Source organism: Elephas maximus, chromosome 16, assembly GCF_024166365.1.
Source record: "Elephas maximus indicus isolate mEleMax1 chromosome 16, mEleMax1 primary haplotype, whole genome shotgun sequence".
Taxonomy (NCBI): Eukaryota; Metazoa; Chordata; class Mammalia; order Proboscidea; family Elephantidae; genus Elephas; species Elephas maximus.
In genome coordinates this window covers 27,210,041-27,231,157 of record NC_064834.1, presented here as the reverse complement: position 1 = coordinate 27,231,157, position 21,117 = coordinate 27,210,041, and the positions used below count along the sequence as shown (strand labels likewise).

At 40.4% G+C, this 21,117-nt stretch overlaps 1 protein-coding gene across 3 annotated transcripts in view; it reads right to left on the bottom strand.

The window, feature by feature from the left end:
- Positions 1–19,660, bottom strand: part of RHOBTB1 (Rho related BTB domain containing 1) — a 75,658-nt gene extending 55,998 nt beyond the window's left edge. The window contains exon 1 of one of the 3 annotated variants that reach the window (XM_049855088.1): positions 19,557–19,660. The gene's annotated coding sequence lies outside the window, so the exon portion shown is untranslated. Of the gene's footprint in view, positions 1–18,877; positions 19,393–19,556 lie in introns of those variants that run through there. The other 2 variants (XM_049855089.1, XM_049855087.1) reach the window with 2 other exon arrangements.
- Between the last annotated feature and the right edge of the window lie 1,457 nt (positions 19,661–21,117).

Sequence of the window (21,117 nt, the reverse complement as noted above, 5' to 3'; positions counted from 1 at the left end):
TTGGTAAAAATCTTCAATTTCCTCATTTTTGGCATTAGTGGTTGTGTGTAAATTTGAATAATGTTTGCATTAACTGGTTTTACTTGTAGGTGTATGGATATTATCCCACTACTGACAGTGTTGTATTACATGATATCTTGAAATATTTTTTTGATGGTGAATGTGACACTATTCATTTTGTCATTCCTGGCACAGTAGATCAAATGATTGTCCAATTCAAAATGTCCAATACCAGTCCATTTCAGCTCATTAATGCTTAGGATATCGATCGTTATGAGTTCCATTTCATTTTTGATGACTTCCATTTTCCCTAGATTCATATATTCCATGTTCTAGGGAATATATGAATTAATAGATGTTTGCAGCTGTTTGTTCTCATTTTGAGTAGTGCCACATCAACAAATGAAGGTCCCAAAAGCTTGACTCTATCCACATCATTAAGGTCAACTCAACTTTGAGAAAGGAGCTCTTCTCCAGTCATATTTTGAGTACATTCCACTCTGAGGGGCTCGTCTTCTGGCACTATATCAGAGAATGTTCTGCTGCTATTCATAAGGTTTTCACTGGCACATCTTTTAGAAGTAGATTGCCAGTAACTTCTTCCTAGTCTGTCTTAGTCTGGAAACTCCACTGAAATGTGTCCACCATGGGTGGCCCTGCTGGTATTTGAAATACTGGTGGCATAGCTTCCAGCATCACAGCATCACCACAACACGCAACCCACCACAGTACAACAAACTGACGGACAAGTGGTGGGAGTTTGCAATGACACAGAGATGCTAATGCTACAATATTAAGAGGGAAAGAACAGAATAGTAATGGAAATATACTTGATCAAAACTACATAAAACAAGTGTAACCTGAATAAATTCGGCCTCCTCATTCTCTCACACTAAACACCATCTTATCACAGTGATGCATCTAAAAGAAACATAAATATGATTTATTCTTATATTCCTACATTGCTTGAGAGTGTAGAAATATAAGAATAGAGAGGTATGGTTTATATAACATATATCTTGTAGCAGAACTCCTGAAAAGTATCTTTAGAGTGTTTTTTCCAGAGTTTTACCTCTCATAGCAAGTGTTCAAATCTGTCATTCTACATCTCAGGACCTGGGATCTTCTTCCTCCGGGGGATTATGGGACTAGGCATTACTCTCTGCTTCTCCTATTCCCATTCTCATCCATTATTCCCCCGGCACACCAAATGCATCTTCCTGTGGATGCACCCTTTTGGGAAGGGGGTATTGATACATAAAATTTAATAATTGTGTCTCTGTCATATAAGGAGAGACAACAGCCATGCTCCTCCTCCACCCTACCCATCTCTGTCACGAACAACGCATGAAAAATAAATTGGAAGGAAATATACTAAACAGATAACAGTGATTGTTGTTGAATAATTGGAGATATAACTTCTACCTGTCTTCTACTTTAGTTTCCAAAGTTTCTATAATTTATACATATTACCTTTTTAAAAAATTGAGATACAATACATATACCATAAAACTCACTCTTGTAAGGTGTGAAATTATTTTTTACCATTTTTTATATTTTTTGTTGTTGAGAATATACACAGCAAAATATACACCAATTCAACAGTTTCTACATGTACAATTCAGTGACATTCATTACATTTTTTGAGTTGTGCAGCCATTCCCATCCTCCTTTTTTGAGTTGTTCTTCCCCCATTAACATAAACTCACTGCCCCTTAAGTTTCCTATCTAATCTTTACAGTTGTATGTGTCAATTTGGAGCCCTGGTGGCATAATGGTTAAGAGCTCATCTGCTAACCAAAAAGCCAGCAGTTCGAGTCTACCAACTGCTCCTTGGAAACCCTATGGGGCAGTTCTATTCTGTCTTACAGGGTTGCTATGAGTTGGAATCGACTCGATGGCAATGGGTCATGGATTGTCTATTTGATCCCATATAGACAGATCTTAAAAGAGCACAATGCTCAAGGCAGACGTTTTTAGTACATTCACAAAGCTGTGCAATCATCACCACTATTCCTGAACATCTTCATCCCCCCAAGAGGAAATGCAATACCCATTAGCAATCACTCCCCATTCCCTCCTCCCCCCAGCCCCTGGCAACCACTGTCTACTTTCTGTCTCTATGGATTTGCCTCTTCTGGACATTCCACATAAATGGAATCATACAGCCTTTTGTTACCAGGTTTTTCTACTTACCATAATGTTTTCAACGTTCATCCATCTTGTAGCATGTATCAGTACTTCATTCCCTTTTATGGCTAAATAATATTCTTACATTACTTCTATAATGGTTCAAGGTTTTAGCTTTTTTAAAAAAGTAATGGAAACATTAAGTACACCAAAAAAATTTTTTTTGATTATTAATTCTGAGAAGTGTACACTGATACAATAACCTAATAGTAATAAATAATTTTTGATGATGCATTATTTTCCAAAGTCATATATTTATAAAGCATAGTGAGCCTGTTTTTTTTTTTTCTTTCCCTGACCCATGCTTTCAAATAAAAAACATAGAACTCTAAATGGTATCTTGCTGAATATCAGACACAGAAATTGAACCACATATAGAAATTGGCTGTGGAAAAACATATACAATTCTATCTCAAATAGAAGTAAAAAATTCTTGGCTTTTAAAATTTGAATTTCAAAGGGGATACTTACAGTAACTAAAATGAGCAATTTTAATAAATTATCTAGAAACAGAGCACATGAAATACTCTGTGGTAGTCAATTTTAGTTATTTTAAAGTAAAATCATTATAACTCATTTTTATACTCATTAAGAAAAAAGTTCCATATTTATTTGCACGAATGTTGTACATGTATCCGTGTATCCGTAAATAACAAACACACATAAATATAGACACACATTCAGTGCATGAATTTAATATTGAACTCTTTGCTTGGAAAGGGGGCTCCTATGTATTTTCAGTTACAAGGGAGAGATGATGGTAGTTAGCTCTCAGATAAAACAAGAGTTTGGTGAAAACTCAAATTCTGTAAATGACTTACCCTAGACATAAAAAGTTGGAACATTTCAAACACACTGAGGGTACAGTGGGGGTGGTGACCAGAAATGGGGTGCTGCGGGTGTTCTGTCTCTTGATTTTGGTGCTGGTTACATAGGTATGTTCAGTTTGCAAAAACTCATCGAGCACTACACTTATAATCTGTACACATCTCTGTATGTATGTTATATACTTTAATTCATTTTTTTTTAAGTAAAAAACTTTATGATACTGATTTTGGAGACCCTGTTATCCTCATGGGGGCCCTGGGGTACAGTGGTTAAGAGCTGCAGCCAAAAGGTCAGCAGTTCAAATCCACCAGCTGCTCCTTGGAAACTCTATGGAGCAGTTCTATCCTGTCCTACAGGGTTGCTATGAGACAGAATCGACTCGATGGCAACAGGTGTGGTTTGTCTTTTTGGTAGTCCTCATGGAAACCTGATGGTGCAGTGGTTAAGAGCTCAGCTACTAACCAAAAGGCTGGCAGTCTGAATTCACCAGGCACTCCTTGGAAACACTATGGGGCAGTTCTACTCTGTCCTATAGGGTCGCTCCAAGTTGGAATTGACCTGACAGCAACGTGTTTGGGTTTTGGTTTGGTAGTCCTTGTGAAAAGGATCTGTGGTGGCATTGGGTTAGGCACTTGGTTGCTAACTGAAAGGTCAATGGTTTGAACCCACAAGCCGCTCTGCAGGAGAAAGAGGCAGTGGTCTGTGGCGGTCTACTCCCGTTAAGATTACAGCCCTGGAAACCCTGTGGGGCATTTCTGCTCTGTCCTATAGGGTTGCTATGAGGCAATGGGGTTTTTTTTTGTAGTCCTCTTGTGGGTGAGCTTTGGCTAAGGGCTGCCTCAGGAAGTTTTGTCAAGAATTAATAATTAGAATGTTGGTCGTCTTTGAGGCTATGTCAAAGCTGCAAGCATTTGTTTGAGAAAGCTAGTATCAAGTCTGTAGACTGTATGTGTTTAAAAATCCTGTCATGAAAAAAAGTGCTCTGTAGCGAGTAGTTCACTGAAGGCATTTGCTAAAGGTGTCCAAAGGTTAGCTTCTATGGTACCAGAGGGACTACTTGCTGTGAAACCTTCAGATACTATGACAATCAAAGAATTGCATCTAAACATTTAAGAGTTTATAATATGCCAGTTAGGATTAGGTTATGCCCTGATTCAGGCAAATGAACATATAGTTTTGTTTTATTTTTTAGAATTTCTTTTTGGGTTTTTAGCTAAATAAGGCCAAGAATGAGAAGGTGCTTGGTGGACAATAAACCAGACACCTTAAAATCTCATATTTTATTGGAAATCATTGGCTGACAAAAATGAATAGATTCTAGCTGGTATTTTTAGGACATGTTCCAATATCCCCCAAGTTGAGGCAGAAATGATTACATGAAAGGTCGTACATTTTAAAAAAGGACAGAGCACTGCTTGTGGAAATGGAAGATGATACCATTACTCGAGTGCAATTCGCAGTTTTAAGTCAAAAGACTTTACGTCCATACCTTTATTTTGTGTGTGTGCGTCCATACCTTTAATTCTAAGACTTTATTCTTAGAAAAATAATTAGGGCACCCAAAAATATTTCATTAAAATGATGTTCACCATACTTGTGGAAAAAAAATATCGGCCACAACTTAAAAATCGAACCTCAGGGGACTGGTTAAGAAAATTATGATATAACCCTAATGAAAGAATGTGTAACCATCAACAATGTTACAGAAACATGTTTACTGTCATAGTGAGATGTTCATGAAGAACCCTTAAATGAAGACAGATTACACACAGGAAAAAAATACTGTATGACACCATTCCCTAAAAGTTATGAATTTAAGAATACACAGAAGAATTTGGAATAGAGATTAACCAAAATATTAATGCCAACATTTTTTAATGGGGTAGAATTATAATTGACTCTAATTTTTTCTTTTTTTGCTTATCTACACAGTCCATTTTTTCTATAATGAACATGTATTATTTGTGTAATTAAGAAATTTTACAAAAAGTGAGGGTGAGAAGGTAGAAAAACTAGAGAATAGAATATTTATGTGTGTGAAAGTATATTATTCTTTCATTATAGGGAATTAACATCTACTTTTTACTTTCTCTTCACACCTTCAGAGGTTCGTGTGAAGTGCCTTTCTTATGGCATGAAACAGCTCTGGAACTTTCCTTTGAATTATGAGCAGTCATTCCATTCATCAGCAATACCATCTTGGAGCCCCTGGTCATTCAACTCCCTTTACACTCTCATAATCAAAAGAACTTATATCTCAGTAGGCCTAAACAAGCTGCCACTCAGCCTAGTTCAATGCAATAAGAATACACCTACTAAACAACAGATACAGAAACAAGCCACTGGCAAGGCCTCATTCTCTAATTTTTCCAGATCATGTCATGAGACTTTGAGAGATTTCAGGTTTTGTGTCAGGACAGTGTCCGTGGTGCACATAAAATAAAATTAAAAAAATATTATAATCTGAAATATTCTGAGTTCACTGTTGATTTTTGTTTGATACACACAAAGGGAAACAATTTCCCTTAATTGAGGCCTCTTTCCAGGAGTCTAAATGATCAGCTGCCAGATTTAGCCTTTGGCTCCATGTCTACCATGTCTATTATTTCCCCACACTTAGTGACGTGAGGCCAAATCTCATCCCTATTCTGAGTGCACATGCAGATGTCTTGATCAAAGGGGGAGTTGGTGAACCTGTATTGAAAAGAGCCAGGAGAACATACTGCAATAAATGGAAGCACATGGCTTAATCGCTCATGGTACCCAAAGTGTCCTCACACAAAAGAATCGATGGCCTTGGTCTTGCTACACGAGAAATAAAAGAGAGGAGGGGAGTTGTAGCGAAGGCAATCAAGAGATTGGCTGCTCATTAGAATTACTAGGAGAATTTGTTTTAAATACTGCTGTCTGTACGAGAATGTTCTAGGCAGCATTATTCCTAATAGCCAACAACTGGAAATGACCCATCAATAGTAGAATGGATAAACAAATAATGAAATGAGGTCTAGCCACACAATGGGATACTATACAGCACTAAAAACAGGTGAACTATTGCTATATATATCAAGGGTACATCTCATAAACATAATATTGAGGGAAAGAAGCCAGATAAATTCATTTATATAAAGTTCAAAAACAGGCAAAATTAATCCACAGTTTTAGAAGTCAAGCTAGTGGTTACCATGGTTGAGTACTGACTGAATAGTGGCTGCGGAGGGACGTGAGAGGTGCTTCTGGGTGCTGGGAATGTTCTGCTTCTGTATTTAGGTGCTGGTTACGTAGGTATGTTAGTTTGTGAAATTCTTTAAGTTGTACACTTATGAGCTGTGTATTTATCTTTATATAAGATACATCTAAAAAAAAGAATAAGTATTAAATACAGATGCCTAAGCACTAATGTGAACCTACTAAAATCATAGGTTATAAGTTCCCCAGATATTTCAGTGTATAGCCGACGTATATCATCGGACCAGAGGATCAAGCACAATGGTGTACAAAAGCTGGCCCATAGCATGCCACAACAGTCAGTTGTTCAATTTTCTGGAATTTTATAAGCCCATTGTTAAAATAGTGCCGATATAAAAATTAGATTATATAAACTTATGATTAGATAAATTATAATAAAAACAAAGGTAATAAATACTCAAAACTTACTACTCCCTAATTCTTTACCTTATATCACTATTTATACTTTTGAGGTTATTTATATCAACTTCACCTGTATGGTAGAAACCATATATAATGGTATACTAACATGCATCTAAGGATCCCTGGTGGCACAGTGTTTAAAGTGCTCAGCTGCTAACTGAAAGGTCGGTGGCTCAAACTCCACTGGAGAAAGACGCAACAGTCTGCTTCTGTATTTACAGCCTTGGAAACCCTATGGGGCAGTTCTACTCTCTCCTACAGGGTCACTATGACTTGGAATTAACTAGACAGTAGTAGGTTTTTAATGTGCTCCTCTTTCCAGCTCCATGCTTGGTCATGTTGGTAGCTTGAAATCAGCCATGGTGGGAGAATTTGTACCATGGACATCAGTAAACACTACATATCAGGGCTTGCTTTACTGTTTTGTTGTCTATAGACTTTATGATGGGAAAAAATGCCAATAGTACAGATTAAACTTAAAAGTGTGTAGCCAATTTATTTTCACAGAACGTTTTTGATGGTTTTTGCTGAACTTTTCTATCCATAGCCAATCTATGGTACAGTTAGTTGATGAGCAGGTGTAGTTACCATATGAATGTTGGTTAATATTTTCATTTATGTTAATGAGTAAGACAAAAGTGAAACCACAAAGACCTGTGTCAGAACTTCACTTATTTATCAGCGATGTGTATTGGAAAATAGTTTTCAAATATTGGAAGAGCATTTTCTTAACTGTTTGTTCTGTAAATAGTATAAACGGTCGAAGAAATACCCTTCTGGTACGTAAAAATGACATGGCAGAGGTGTCTGACCTTCTCTAACTTCTCAAGGGGGAAGGAGAATCAAGATTAACAGCCCAAGGCTGATACCTTCTCTTGTCAGCCCTTTTTACAAATTCAGACACCAACCATCCCTCCCCTAGCACTCTCTACTTCTTTGCCGAGTTCAATAATTCATTGCAATGGCCACACAGGACTCACAGATCATACAGTTATGGGGTTTTATTAGGAAAGTAACAGGTTACAATTCTGTTTCAGGAACACTCAGGTTACAGTCCTTCGATCAGGACAGCCTCTTTCCAGTTGTATATGGAGACACATCTCTTTCTGGCCTCTCTGCCTCTGCCCTGCTTGGGCAAGTGTTACAAAGCTTGTTTAGTTCTGCTGGTAAGTGCCCAGAGGCACCCCGCTCTGTCAGTAAGCCTCAGCCTGAACGCTCTCAGCTGTAGCTCCACCAAGTGACAGGAGGCAGCCTACTCCAACCAGCAAGCCTCCTGCTCAAAGGCACTCAGCCTTCTAGATCTGTAGGCTGGCCGTCTCCTGCCAGTCTCCTGGTTCTGCAGCTGCCATTTCGCTGCCGCTGCTTCTCGCTGTCTTCGGTGTTACAGCTCTCTCTTGGTCTCCTGGTTCCAGGAGCTTCTCAGCACAGGGATTCAGGGTCCAAAAGATGGCCTCCACTCCTGGATCTTCTTTCTTGTTGGTGTTGAGATCCTCTCCTCCTTCCTCTGCGATGGCTCATTTTAAGCCTAGAGGGATGGCAAAGCTAACTAATCTCTTTGTTAGGTTCCATATACCTTATTTGCATAGTTCCAATCAGTCATTGTGTGTGAGTCACCAACACTATGGCTAGAAGGGCTATATTAAGTAATTCATTGCACCACACAGTATTTGAAAACTATTTCCCAGTACACATCACTGATGAATGAATAAAGTTTTGACACAGGCCTTTGTAGTTTCACTTTTGTCTTACTCATTAACATAAATAAAAACACTAACTTTCATACAGTAACTACACCTGTTCATCAACTAACTGTACCACAGGTTGGGTATGGATACAAGAGTTCAGCAAAAGCCCACAAAAGGATTCTGTGAAAATAAATTGGCTATATGCAACTTGGAAAATGATAGTGGTTAAGAGCTATGGCCGCTAACCAAAATGTCAGTAGTACGACCCCACGAGGCACTCCTTGGAAACCATATGGGGCAGTTCTACTCTGTCCTATAGGGTCACTAGGAGTCGGAATCGACCAACGGCAATGGTTTTTGAGTTTTACATGAAACTTATAATAATAAAGTATAAATTAATGAAGTTTAATTTTTTATTTGTAAATTGTATGCTACACATCCTTATGTGAATGAAATAATCAACTCATATATGCACATATATGTATATACAGACACCACATACACATAATATAGGAACGCTTTTTTCCTCAGGGAGTCAGCTGATTTATCTGCATACCACTGTCTATATCCTTCCCCTGTCTCAGATTCTAATCTGCTATATCATGACTTAAGAAATGAACATCGTGGAACAACTCAGTCAATTGGCATAACATAGATTGTAAAGATAATGTACCACATCTTAGTTTGGTGAGTAGTGTCCGGGGTCTTAAAAGCTTGTGAGTGGCCATCTAAGATACAACTATTGGTCTCTACTCATCAGGAACAAAAGAGAAAGAGACCAAATACTCAAAAAAGAAACTAGTCCACAGGACAAATAGCCCACATGAAACATGGTCTCATCTACCACCAAAGCCAGAAGAACTAGATGGTACCCAAATACCACTACTGACCGTTTTGACCAGGGGTACAATAGAAGGTCCTGGATAGAATGGGAGAAAAATATAGAACAAAACTCAAATTCCTAAAAAATGAGGAACCCCTGAGACTGTCACCTTGAGATACCCTTTAAACTTGGAACTGAAGTCACTCCCAGAGGTCACTTTTCATTCAAATAATAGATTGGTTTATAAAATAAATATCACCCATGAGCACTGTGCTCCCTTAAATAATCAACTATATGAAACCAAACCGCCAACATTTACCCTAAAGGAAAGGTGAGAAGGTAAGGAGGGGCAGGGAAGCTAGATTAATAGAAACAGAACAAACAATGGAAATAATGAGAATGTTGACAGATTGTAAAAAATGTAACCAATGTCATGGAACAATTTGTATAAAAATTGTTAAATGGGAACCCAGCTTGTTGTATAAAGTTTTACCTAAAAAAAAACAATAAAATATTATTTGAAAAAAAAAAAGAAAAGAAACAAAATAAGATAGGACTCTAGCTCTGGCCTGTAAAGCATGAGTTTCAGTGTAAGATATAATAAGAACTATGCTTCAGACCCTCACTACTCAAAGAGTGATCCCCTAACCAGCAGCACTGGCATCACTGGGAAGCTTGTAAGAAATCCTTAGTCTCAGGCCCCATCCTACAACTCCTGAATCAGAGTTTGCATTTTAACAAGATCCCCAGGTGATCTGTATCCACACTGAAGTTTGAAAACCACTGCTTTAAAAATAAAGTACTCATCATTATGAAATGAAACAATACAACCAATTTGAGATTAGTAATAAGGTTAGGGACCATCTACAATTGGTGATTTCTAAGCATCTAGTACCAGTTTAGCTACTTCATAAGCACTGGGGAAAGCACACGATTGTTACCCATAAACCTGAAGAAAAGAACATACATTTTGTTACATATATTTGTCAAATACTAAAAAGCAAAACTCTACCATCAGGAAAATAAAGTCTATTCTAGGTTGCTCGGATTATTAATAAAGAATGAAAAAAAGATTTAAGTAAGAAAAAAAATCAACAGTAGTTTTCCTCTATGTACGTGATGAATAGGAACGTTGCCAAAGCCTTGGTTCCAAAAGTCCAGAACAGGGCATCAAGTGCCACATGACAAAGTGTGGCAGCTGGGGAGAGGACTGTGACAGAACATTTTCCAGAGATATAATTTAGGCCCGAGTAGTTATCAAGTGCTGAGGGTGAAAGGGGAAATTGCAGTATTTATGCTTTTCCTATCAATATATCAGTCAGCAACACATGACAAAGAGAAAAGACAGAGCCAGCCTGGAGAAAATATTCGGTCCTAGAGTTAATTGAAATGGGGAGGAAAGTCTCATGTGTTTTGAAATTGAAAGCAAAAAATTTTCTACTGGCAATAGTATTCTCTGGAAATATTTTTTAGTTACTTGGCTGGAAATACAGTATTCGCTCTGAGATGCAAAGGTCTATGTGGAAAACATGTTAGATACTTAAACAGTGTCTGGAAGAAAATGAGAGCCACAAATCTCCAAGAGGAGGTTGGTATTAGTTTGCAGCAGAAACTAGAGCAATAAAATAATCCAGTTCACATAAACCTTGGCAGCCTTAGAATATGAAAGAAACAAATGGAGTTGTGACTGGGCCAATGGTACCCAAAGAGAATACCAGGCCTGTTTTTACCCCAGAAAAAAGGTTACTATAACCATCCCTTGCAAAGTCAGAATTAGAATGACTTCAGTAAGTTTAGGGGGGAAATGATGTGACCACCCTCATTTTCTCTTGAGATACTCCAGGAAGGCTCAGAAAAGAACTAACCCCTATTGAGCACCTACTATGTGCTTGACATATGTGGTCTTCATTACATCCTCCCAGTCCTTTGAGGGATGTGATACCATGGCCATTTTACAAAAGATGAAAATGAGGTCCAAAGAAGAAACTATTTCACCCAAGTCGCCTAGCTAATAAACAACCAGAGCTCTGCAGATAAGAAAACACCAGAAAGCTCCCAGTAGACTGCTCAACAAAAACAGCTTGGAAGATATGAAAGCATACAGTTATGTTTTTAAAAAAGAGAGAAGAAATGACTTCTATCTTGGGGTAACTGAAGATAAGCGAGGTTTCTCCTAGTACCCACCACATCTTTACACTACTAGAATCCTCTTATCACCTGTTTCTGGATATGCCTTAGGTCTTAGATATATTTTAGACCTGATAGTTGTAATTTTGGCTACGTTGGAGGTTTTAGAAAGCTTGACACTTCTCAGGCAGTGTTATGTAATGGAAGGAGTGCTGGGCTGGGACTCAGAACCTTGGGTTCAATTCAGGCTGTGTCGCTTACTAACTCTGAGGTAGGTAATTTACATCACGTATCACTTCTCTGGGTCAATGGTTTTTTCATCTGTACGAGGTTGGACTAGATATATACATATTTTAAATTGTACTTTAGATGAAGGTTTACAGAACAAACTAGTTTCTGGACTAGATATTCTTAAGGATTTTTCTGGCTCTATGTTTCAACCTTTCAAGATTCAACTATTAATATTTAAGACTATGACTTCCATCAAAACATAGTAGAAATAACCTGAAGAGTTACCAAATTTGTTCAGGAAAGCCTATTACACGGTTTAAGGTACATCTAAAAAAACAGAAAACAAACAAAAATACCCTCCCCCAAAACAATAATAATTATTTAACTCCTACTCTCCATCATGGAACCCTGGCGGCACAGTGGTTAAGAGCTCGGCTGCTAACCAAAAGGTTGACAGTTCGAATCTACCAGCTGTTCCCTGAAAACTCTATGGGGCAGTTCTACTCTATCTTACTTATAGGGTTGCTGTGGGTCAGAGGAAATCCTAGTGGCCTACTGGTTAAGCGCTACAGCTGCTAACCAAAAGGTCGTCAGTTCAAATTTGCCAGGTGCTCCTTGGAAACTCTACCGGGCAGTTCTACTCTGTCCTACAGGGTCGCTATGAGTCAGAATCAACTTGACAGCAGTAGGTTTGGTTTTTTTGGTATGGGTTGGAATCAAATCATCGGCAAAGAGTTTTTGGAACACTCCATCATCTCCAGGAATAAACCTGGAAGGAAATGGTTTATAGTGTTTTCTCCAGGAGTTCTTGTAGGACAAATATATATTCAAGTTCTTGTGTAGACTTGAGTGCAAATCTAAGTTTTGCTTCCTATTAGCTCTGTAACTCAACTTCTCTGAGGTCCCTTTTCTACTTCTGTAGAATTGGAAATGATAATATTAACTGTAATGCAATCAAGTGTCTTGAATCTGGTAGGAGTATAATAAGTGCTGGTTATTGTTATTTCAATGGTTGTCATGGGTTTGGTTTATAATTGGGTAACAATTCAAAGGAAATTTCTCCACAGAGGAATGGAGCCTGAGATTGTAAGCTCTTTAGCAAAGGAAACTTGCCATTAACCAGGGTCTATGCAATATAAACTCAGCCTCAGAGCAGAGAAACTTGGTTGCTGCTACTAGACCTATTGACATCTTTTTCTTTCTTTGTAAACTTTACAATTCACTCTTTAATGGATAAAACCTGATCAAAGACATGCTGATGCACTTGATGGGGCAGGGAGTATTTGAAGACAGGTTGTCCTGGGACATCTGGAACAAATGGCTGTCATACCAACATTTCATCTTCAATGTCTTTATTTTCTCATTTCTTAGTTCGTGCCCTATGTTTACAAGGAACAAAAGGTTCTAGCAAGGGGGAGAAGGTGGAGGAGGTGGCGTCACTTTGTTGATAAACTAAAAAGAAAACAATTCTGATGCTGACTTATAAACAACCAATACATATACATCCTACCCATTTGAGTGACTGTTTTCCCCAAAAACTTCCCCTCCCCTGCCACACTTTCCTTTACCAGCTCACCACTCACTACACATGCTCCATTTACCTCTTGCCCATTTCTAAATATTCTTTTCGTGACTTATTTCCCCTTCCCTCTCCAAATGTGGTTTTGGTATTGTGAGGCTGCTGGGAAGCCTGGGTGGAGAAAAGATGAATACAAGAACCAGGTTCACATCATTCGTTCTCTTAGAACCCTATTACCTGAAGCCAGGGTGAGGTCTTCAAATAATGGGAAGTAGAATTGCCTGTTTTCTAGAAAGAGCAAAAATTCCTCTGCTTTCTATAGGTAAATTTCCTGAGTGAAAAACACAGTAAAATTTCAAATGTTTCTAGCCATTTTTTAAAGAGACAAGGCATGCATATTAATCAAAGCCTTGTGATGTTCAAGCAAAGCAAACAAATGACTGCTAATTAAGTGATTACTGTTAAAGACACCGTGCTATTTTCAGGGACTCTTCTTGCTTAAGATATGATTCAAAGTATAATTTTACTGCTTAAACAATTATAGCTTTATAGTTATTATACTGATCTTTTTATGATACACCATTGTCACAGCTAACCATTAATCAGTTGATATTGAGGTCTTAGACTATAAATAGAATCTTCTCAATATACTATCATGAGACAGTATGGAACATATATGTCTTATGGGACAATGTATTTTGTAATGACCCACTTTTTAAACATTTACAGGACAATGCTATTATAGAACAGTTTATAAAACCAAAAACCAAACCCGTTGCCATCGAGTTGATTCTGACTCATTATTACCCTATAGGACAGACTGAAACTGTCCCATAGAGTTTCCAAGGAGTGGCTGGTGGATTTGAACTGCTGACCTTTTGGTTAGCAGCCGAGCTCTTAACCACTGTGCCACCAGGGCTCCAGAACATCCTATACTACCCCTTAAATGCTTAAAAGTTTCTCTTAATTAAGTTTCTAGGTCTGTAAGCTTCAGTTGGGGATATCAGTACATTTAAAAAATGATATATTAAGGTTTTTTCTTTAGTAATTTGTTCCTCCATTTCCTTTTTTATTAACCCTTTTATATGATAATACTCCCTAAGAAAGATCAACGACTGTTACAAATTATTTTACCAAAAGAGGAGGGGGGAGGAAGGTGGGGGGAAGGAGGTCCTCAACCACGGCAAAAATTTAAAATGTCTTACTTAACCTTTAGATATTGGACACTTTCAGGACTTTGATTGGAATTTATTTGTTATGTATCCAAATCTATCTATGTGACACCTTTTAGACAAACTGAATTCCAGAATGAACCCCTAACTTCAGGTATCATGAAGAATTGTAATACTTTCTTAAAGGTGCTGTGCAGGTTCAAACAGCTCACGATTTTGTCACAATGCTTTTGCAACAATGCCTTTGAATTTGAGATGCTATAATTTAGTGGTTCTGGATGACTGCATAATCACTCCCTGTTGGGCTGAAATTCTACATTCTGTCTTTTCTTAAACTCTCACCCATTTATCATCGATTCAGACAAAAAACTGGGCTTGGAAATTTTTTTCAGTGCATACATGGAATTTCTAAGTAATCTTACAGACTGGATTTCTCATAAACATAGCCTTGACCCCCAATTCAGTCTTTTGCCATGTATAATCTTGATGTATTCTCTAATTGCCTCATACATGAATGTTTAATATCTTGCCTTTGAAACCTGTTTGTAATATCCTTAAGATCAGAGACTGCATGACAGGAAAAAGTACACATTAAATACTTATTTTTTCACTGTTTCACTTAAGAAAATGGAAGTCACTCTTTTGTAGCAGCCCCGCCATTGAGTGCTATTATAGAGCTGTAATTACCAAGTTACCTTAGGCAAGTCACTTAACCTTTCTGGGCCTCACTTTTGCTATTGGAGAGGATTTTCTCAACAGGAGAGTTTAGGTTTGAGAATAAGACTTTTTTTTTTTTTTTTTAAATCCTATTTCTACCACTGACTAGAAGTATGAACTGAATATATTATCTAACGTCTCTGAATTTCCAATTCCCCACCTGTCATTTGGGAATCAAGTCAGTGGTTTCACCTGACAGGGATTTGTTTTTGAAGTGAAATGAGAACAACGATGTAAAGAATGCAGCACACATTGACCTAACTCAGTTGGTGGTCAATAAATGTCAACTATTATATCAAGTTTCTTCTCACTCTTATGTGCTAAAATTAGAACAGAAGTAAAACCTTAATTATCAAGCACATATATCTCCAGTATCCTCAACTATCTCCCACTACTTTGATGCCCAGTGTAAAATGCATACATACATGTCTTATAAAACACAAACTGATTCAGGGCTTACTTAGTACTGTTTTACTTAGAGTAAATAGAATAATTCTGATAATCATTGAACTTGTGATGTTCATAATGTAGACCATAAAACCAATGATGAAGACACATTCTTTTAAGATAAATTACCAAGAAACCTGTTCTGCAATGCATGCTCAGAATTAGACCCAAGATATCATCAATCTATGGTCATGGATTTGCATAAACACACTGACTTGGATTGCTGGAATTGAAGAACAGAACACCCTGCTCACAGGTGGACTTATCTACATAAATGAGAGACATAATATATAAATCCTATTGCCTGCCAGGAGCACATGGGGAGCCACTAAAATTTTCAACATTCATTGTTTTTTCTACCACCCCTACCCAAAGAGCAGACTCTGCTTTATTTTTGCAAAGTGCCTGTGTTAAAGTGGCATTTCTTTGGGCTAAATGTATCCTGAAATGGTGAGGTTAACATTTCACAGCATTTGTGAAAATATATTTCTGAGCATTTGGGATGATTAAAAAAAAAAAGCACTTGGCCACTGTCTTAGTCATCTAGTGCGGCTATAACAGAAATACCACAAGTGGATGGCTTTAACAAAGAGAAATTTATCTCCTCACAGTAAAGTAGGCTAAAAGTCCAAATTCAGGGCGTCAGCTCCAGGGGAAGGCTTTCTCTCTCTGTCAGCCTTCTCATCAATGTTCCCTGGACGAGGGGCTTCTCCTCACAGGAATCCTGGGTCCAAAGGACACACTCTGCTCCCAGCACTGCTTTCTTGGTGGTATGAGGTCTCCCTGTCTCTCTGCTCCCTTCTTTTATATCTCAAAAGAGATCGTCTCAAGACACAATCCAATCTTGTAGATCGAGTCCTGCCTCACTAACACAACTGCTGGCTAGATCTTCCCTCATTAACATCATAGAGGCAGGATTTACAACCTATAGGAAAATCATGCAATACCAGGAATAATGGCCCAGCCAAACTGATACACACATTTTGGGGGGGACATAATTTAATCCATGACAGCCACAAACCAAGGGATGAGAATAAAAATTTTAGGCATTTTACCATACACAAGTCACAGAAGTGGACATGTTGCTCAAAAATAGCATTTTTAGGTACTACTATTAAAAAAAAAATTTTTTTTTATTATAAGTAAGGAGCCCTGGTGGCACAGTGGTTAAAGTGCTCAGATGCTAACTGAAAGGTTGGCAGTTCGAACCCACCAGCCACTCTGCGGGAAAAGATGTGACAGTTTGCTTCCGTAAAAATTTACATACAGCCTTGAAAACCCTATAGAACAATTCTACTCTGTCCTATGGGCTCTCTCTGAGTTGGAATCAGCCTGAAGGCATTGGGTTTGGTGGGTTATTATAACTAAGGAGTATTTGGGTGGCACAAATGGTTAAGAGCTTGGCTACTAACAGAAAGGCTGGAGGTTCAAATCCACCCAGAGGCAACTCAGAAGAAAGGCTTCACAATCTACTTCCAAGAGGTCACAGCCATTGAAAACCCTACGGAGCACTCTTCTACTCTGACATACATAGGGTCACCATGAGTTGGAATTGGCTCGATGGCAACTTTTTTTTGTTTGTTTGTTTATCATAACTAAAGAACCAAAGAACACTGGCTTTTTCATCAAAAACCAAAACCAAACCCATTGCCGTCGAGTCGATTCCGACTCATAGCGACCCTATAGGACAGAGCAGAACTGCCCCATAGAGTTTCCAATGAGCTCCTGGTGGGTTCAAGCTGCAGACCTTTTGGTTAGCAGCCATAGCACTTAACCATTATGCCACCAGGGTTTCCTTTTTCATCAAACTATACTTAAATAGTTGATAAATTGTACTATAGAACCAATAACATCAAACCACATGTGTTTCTATTTACACCTCTGTTCTCACACAAGCCCTATATAATTAAATTTACACAACTTTCAAAATGTGGTAAAATAACGCATCACGGGGAAGTTGAGACGAATACTGACCATGATTTATAGCTTCCTAATGATTTTCCAAAGCCTTCCACATGGAGATAAACTAGCAAAACCCTTTTCCCACTACTAAGTCCAAATATGATCCAGGAATCTCAGAGAAACTCTTGTTTAATATAACAATTTACTGCCTACTCCACCTGTGGAGCAGTATGCAGACATTATCATACTGAAAATAGCTTGTTTGTTTTCTAGTAACCAATGACTCTCTTAGGCAGCAGGAAGTTACTGGAAACTAAACATATTTCCAAATTTCTAAAGAGTGTTTGTAAACATACTTATCAAAAATATAAATAAATTTAAAAAGCTTCCCAAATTAAACACACACAGCCTATTGGCTATGTGATGTGGGAGGGCATTACACAAAGATGAAAACCACCGATAACTTAAGACAACACTATCGATCATGCAGTGTAGAGAGAATACACTACAGTGCCGAATGTGTAGCATAGACCCTGTTGGGGTCCCAAACCAGTGAAAACTCAAGCTGAGCGTCTGGCTGGGGTTCAACCCAACCTGGGGTTCAACAGAGGAGCTGAATAGCACAGGTTGGGGAAGTTCAAAATCAGGGCGACTCTTTTGGTCTCAACTTCCTCGGTTTTCCTAGACCTGGGTGCCTCTGTGTATATATCTACCTCCATGCATTTCTTCCCCCAGCAAATGTGTACAGTCAGCTCCAAAGGCACAGCTTGTGTGCTGACGTGCAAAGCCAAGTCAAAACCCCGCGCTTGGCGCTCCCTTCTAACTTTCTGGCTTGTCCAAGTCTAAATATTGACATTGCTCCTCAGCTGAGATGTTTGATACTGCTGAGGATAGAAAAGGCACAGCTAACAGTGCAATCTTATGATATATTTTTAAATAGTTGTGCCTGCCTCCCATTTTTTTTTTATTGCGGGAGGGGGTGGATTTCCTTGTCTGCACAACCGCGCCCCACCCCCCTCCGTTGTTCTCCCCGAAAGCTGAGCATACAGACAAGGTAAAGTGTTTTGCAAGCCCCTCATGGCAGCTCCTACTGTTGTCACAGCAACTCACAACAGACTCCATAGACACGGGGAGGAGGGGGGGTGGGCGCCAAATTGTGGGCTGACCAGTCAACTCTCATGGTGTGCAAGCGGCAAAGGGGCTAGCATAACCCCCTTTTCAGTTTCTCCGGCTCCCCACCATTGTCCTTCCAAGGAAAAGAGCCCTCTTATAAGCGCGGCACCAATTCTTCCTTGGCGCAGCCAGCCTGCTAAGGGTGCCTGTTGTACATTTCCTCAGCTCCAAGTTAGGGGTGCGGCTGTGTGGGCACTCCTAGAAATCCGCTTGCCTCTGCTGTGGGGTCCCTGGCCTCGCAGAGGGGCTAGCACACCCCATAGCTCGGTCCCAAAACTCTGTTGGGACGCTGCTGGCCGCGTAGCGCGGTCCCGGGCCCCCACATGCCATCCTCTGGGGCGGGGGCGGTGGGGGCTACGCGGCGGGTGCTCAGAGAAGTTTCATACCACAGCGCACTCACGACACAGAAACCTACCCTGAAACCGAGCGAGACGCGAGCTCTCTCCGCCTTCAAGGGCTGGGGGGAGCAGGGGGGCCCCCGCCACTCAGCAGCAGCCACGACTGCGCGCGGTCGCGCGTGTGCGGGGCCCCTGCGCGCGGCGCACCGCCCGCCGCCCAACTTTGCACAAAGGCAGCATGGCACTGCCTCGCCTTGCGGGCTCCACAGCTCTGCGGCGGCTCTGCCGGGTCCCAGGCGAGAGGGGCTCGCCCCTTTCCAACCCGCAGCCCTCCCCTTCTCTTCCTGCCTCCACCCCACTCCCAGGCGGGGCAGTCGGGCGGAACCGAGCGCCCAGCACCTATCTCCGCCGCGGTGGCGGCCGCCTCTCGCACTGTGACGTTAGCAACGTTCGCGGCTATTTATATCCACACGATTGGATTTCATTCATGAAACCAGGGCCTGGTGTGTCTGTGCTCTGGGGCGCTGGTTGCAAAGGTGCCTCCCCTTTACGCAGACGGGGGGGCCCCCGAGCTCAGAGCCTCATTACCAGACACAAACACGCGCAGAGCATGGAGACCCCAGCCCCTGTCCCAAGCTGCCGGGAGGGGAGGGTCAGGGTGTTCTGTGCCGTCCCCCATCCCTACCACCCCACCCATTCCCGCACATCCGCTGGCCCTTTGTCCCAGGCTCTGGAAAAGTAAGTTGGGCCACTAACCGGCTGGGCAGCATGGCTTTCTTCCCCCTAGGAGCTGACCGGCTGCGGACTCCGAGGGAGGACATTGGCTTTTGTTTCAAAATCGAGCCCAGCTGCTGACTAAGGGCTGCGTTAGCCCAGCCTCTTCCTCCCCTGGGCGCTGCACGTGCTGGCGGGCTCCCCCCTCTGTGTTACCTTCCTCCCGCGACTTGGCTCCTAGGTTCCCCGCAAGGGGCGTAGGGACGCCTCGGTTGCCCCCGACCCAAGTAAAGAGACGATTTACAACCTCCTGCAAATGGCTGAGGGAGGAGGTGAAATTGACATCTGGCCGCTCAGGGGTTGTCAGAATTCTTGGAAGCCCCTGACAGCCCACGCCTTCTCTTGAAAACTCTTCTCACCCTTCCAGCCTGACTGTGAGCTCTGAAGACAGGACCAGGGGTAGTTTTCACGCATTCGCATAACAAATACTGAACAAGTGCCTAAAGAATGTCAAGCACCATGCCAAGCTCTGGGTAGGTGAGAGTCAGGGGCAGATTAACCAGTAAACACGCTATGCAGTGGCTTGCATTGAGCAAGGTAGGCACAGGTTTAACGATATTTTGCTTGCTAATTTGTGGTGAGCCGTTTCAATGGGTTTCACCACATCTCTGACGTGGTGGGGAACGGGTGAAATTGTGCACTGCAGATTGATAAGAAGGCACAATTAGGCCGTGGGCACTTTACTTATTGGGTAATCTGGTCGGGATGACAATGATGAAAACATCCGACCTGGTCCATGCCCTCAGACAGCTTTCAGCCTACTTGTTTAAATCCCTTCTCTCCCAGCCTGTAAACAGGCAACTGGGGGAATAAAGCTACTAATGTGTTCAGCTACATTAAGGGATTTATTCATTTAATAAAACTTTTTTTTTTTTTTATTGAAGAGGCAGGGTATCAACTGCTGGGTTTACAAAGATAGAGCCAATGTGTCCTGGCCCTCAAGGAGTTTTCAGGTAAGATGTTTCTGAGATATTGAAAGGCTGGGAAGAAGGAACTGTATTTTATTTTAAGGGCTATTTCTTTGTGTTATCCCCCATGAAATGGGACGCAAAAAAATCCTAAAAGCAAACAAGCTCTTCTGCCCTCATGTTTAGATGGAATACAGTCCTCCCCTGGATTCCCAGATGAGTTTCAGTCCACGGGGTATTCCTATCTTCTTCTCTAGTTTATGTTCTCCTTGGAGACAAAGGCCTGCCTGGTGCTCTCTGAATCTCCCAGAGGACCTCCCAACCCCACCCCAGGACATAGCGGAATTCAATATTTTTACAAGGAAAGGTATCATGGGCAACATTTTTGTTTGTTTAAGGTGTCCTTGAGGCACTGCCTTTAGAAACGGAGTTATCAGGCCCTAATCTTTGATACCTGGAAGAGAGGGTAGTAAAAATCAAGCACAGGTGTCTAAGAACTTCAAGACAGTTACACAAGGAGATAATTCATTCATTTGATACAAAACTAGCTTCCCTTAGTCTATTTAAAGATGACTCTATTTTGAAAGGTTCAATCAATATACATCTTTTCAGGAACACATTTCTTAGGAAAAGTT